Here is a 3,453-nt window from a genome sequence, read left to right as displayed (position 1 = left end):
ATATATATATATGTGTGTGTGTGTGTGTGTGTGTGTGTGTGTGTGTAGCTGTGGTCATCATTCGTGTGTGAATCATCGTAATTATTTTGTACACTTTCTTGCAAAATACTTTTCTTTTCCCACGTGAGTCAGTCCGTCAGTCGTGCTCTTTAACCAATCAGATGTAACCTCACCACTTCAACCAATCATAACCTGTCAGGAGCGCAGCCTAAATCCTGTTTACATGAGATAAACCTGCTCCCGAGCAGGTTTAAGCTTACGTACCTGTTACTATGACAGCAAGTCGCGGATGAGCTTCGAAGAACCGAACGATCCAAGATCACGCAAAATCGTCAACAATCAAATCCAGCTAACTTAGTTAGCGAGGTACGAAGAACGGACCCCAGTGCACAGGCTCTACATCAAGACAAGCAGAGTGGTGCAGCAGAAGCGTGCTGGGCCCATAACCCAGAGGTCGATGGATCGAAAACATCCTCTGCTAAGCTTGTGTCACTTTTATATGTGCCCAGGTGCTGCAAGACAAGTTAGAAATGCGTGCAAGATTCAAGTTATGTTGAAAAGACCAGTGCACAGGCTCTACATCAAGACAAGCAGAATGGCGAAGCGGAAGTGTGCTGGGCCCATAACCCAGAGGTCGATGGATCGAAACCATCCTCTGCTAAGCTTGTTTCACTTTTATTCGTGCCCAAGTGCTTCAAGACAAGTTGGAAATTTGTGCAAGAATCATGTTGTGTTGAAAAGACCAGTGCACGAGCTCTACATCAAGTCAAGCAGAGTGGTGCAGCGGAAGTGTGGGATTACAAATTTAAGAATCTGTTCATGATATGCTTACCCTAGATTCTTACATAGCATCACAGATAAATCTAAAGTTAAGTACATTGAATTTAGAGGTACAGATGATGACATTAGAAGAAGATCAAATCAGGCAGCCCAGGTGTCTGAGACATTAACCTTTTTGTTACAGCTATTCCTTTGTCTCTATGATAATGTTAAAGTATGGGCAATACTGTCAGACTGATTGGATTAGTACATATGCCTTTGAATGATACCTTTGTCTCAATGATAATGTGAAGGTATGGGCAATACTGTCAGACTGACTGAATTAGCACCTATGCCTTTGAATGACACTGTTATGATAATGAGATCAGGGCTGGGGAACTCTGGTAACGGGCTGATTCCTGTACTGCATTTGCATGCTTTGTTTAGATTGACTCCACCTCTATGTAATCCTCCCCCTGGAAAGGTATATAAACTGTAATGTATATGCCTTAGTAGACGACTTTTGAAGAACTGCAGCAACGAACAGCTAGGATCTCAATAAAGAGAAACTTCTGCTTCAAGATATATAAACGTCTCCTGGTCTCTGAGAAAAGTTCACAACAGAAGCGTGCTGGGCCCATAACCCAGAGGTCGATGGATCGAAACCATCCTCTGCTAAGCTTGTTTCACTTTTATTCGTGCCCAAGTGCTTCAAGACAAATTGGAAATTTGTGCAAGAATCATGTTGTGTTGAAAAGACCAGTGCACGAGCTCTACATCAAGTCAAGCAAAGTGGCGCAGCGGAAGCGTGCTGAGCCCATAACCCAGAGGTTGATGGATCGAAACCATCCTCTGCTAAGACTTCTGAGCTTGTATATATGACAGAGCCCGGAAAAAAGAGAAATGTTCAGAGCCTGTTCGTGAAAACCTAAAGTCACTTGGTCCTCTCACAAAAGTTGTTCATCCAGAAGCTGAATGAGATGGAGAACTAAAAGAAAAAGTAAACAACTACATGACAGCCCCAGTGGCCTAATGGAAGTCGATGGATCGAAACCATCCTCTGCTGAGCTTGTTTCACTTTTATATGTGCCCAAGTGCTGCAAGACAAGTTAGAAATATGTGCAAGAATCATGTTATGTTGAAAAGACCAGTGCACAAGCTCTACATCAAGTCAAGCAGAGTGGCGCAGCAGAAGCGTGCTGGGCCCATAACGCAGAGGTCGATGGATCGAAACCATTCTCTGCTATGCTTGTGTCACTTTTATATGTGCCCAGGTGCTGCAAGACAAGTTAGAAATGTGTGCAAGATTCAAATTATGTTGAAAAGACCAGTGCACAGGCTCTGCATCAAGACAAGCAGAGTGGCGCAGCGGAAGCGTGCTGGGCCCATAACCCAGAGGTCGATGGATCGAAACCATCCTCTGCTAAGCTTGTTTCACTTTTATTCGTGCCCAAGTGCTTCAAGACAACTTGGAAATTTGTGCAAGAATCATGTTGTGTTGAAAAGACCAGTGCACGAGCTCTACATCAAGTCAAGCAGAGTGGCGCAGCGGAAGCGTGCTTGGCCCATAACCCAGAGGTCGATCGATCGAAACCATCCTCTGCTAAGCTTGTGTCTCTTTTATATGTGCCCAGGTGCTGCAAGACAATTTAGAAATGTGTGCAAGATTCGTTATGTTGAAAAGACCAGTGCACAGACTCTACATCAAGACAAGCAGAGTGGCGCAGCGGAAGCGTGCTCGGCCCATAACCCAGAGGTCGATGGATCGAAACCATCCTCTGCTAAGCTTGTTTCACTTTTATTTGTGCCCAAGTGCTTCAAGACAAGTTAGAAATTTGTGCAAGAATCATGTTATGTTGAAAAGACCAGTGCACGAGCTCCACATCAAGACAAGCAGAGTGGCGCAGCGGAAGTGTGCTGGGCCCATAACCCAGAGGTCGATGGATCGAAACCATCCTCTGCTAAGACTTCTGAGCTTGTATATATGACAGAGCCCCGAAAAAAGAGAAATGTTCAGAGCCTGTTCGTGAAAACCTAAAGTCACTTGGACCTCTCACAAAAGTTGTTCATCCAGAAGCTGAATGAGATGAAGAACTAAAAGAAAAAGTAAACAGCTGCATGACCGCCCCAGTGGCCTAATGGATAAGGCACTGACCTAATAAGCCAGGGATTGTGGGTTCGAGTCCCATCTGGGTTGACTTTCAGCAGAGTGGTGCAGCAAAAGCGTGCTGGGCCCAGAAGTCGATGGATTGAAACCGTCCTCTGCTAAGATTGTTTCACTTTTATATGTGCTCAGGTGCTGCAAGACAAGTTAGAAATGTGTGCCAGAATCAAGTGATGTTGAAAAGACCAGTGTACGAGCTCTACATCAAGGTGAGCAGAGTGGCGCAGCGGAAGCGTGCTGGGCCCATAACCCAGAGGTCGATGGATCGAAACCATCATCTGCTAAGACTTCTGAGCTTGTATATATGACAGAGCCCCCAAAAAAGAGAAATGTTCAGAGCCTGTTCATGAAAACCTAAAGTCACTTGGTCCTCTCACAATAGTTGTTCATCCAGAAGCTGAATGAGATGAAGAACTAAAAGAAAAAGTAAACAGCTGCATGACAGCCCCAGTGGCCTAATGGATAAGGCACTGGCCTCCTAAGCCAGGTAGTGGGTTCGAGTCCCATCTGGTGTGACTTTCAGCAGAGTG

Source organism: Garra rufa, chromosome 1 (genome assembly GCF_049309525.1).
Source record: "Garra rufa chromosome 1, GarRuf1.0, whole genome shotgun sequence".
NCBI lineage: Eukaryota > Metazoa > Chordata > Actinopteri > Cypriniformes > Cyprinidae > Garra > Garra rufa.
The sequence above is the reverse complement of the archived record's forward strand: the minus strand, read 5'-3'. Positions refer to the sequence as shown.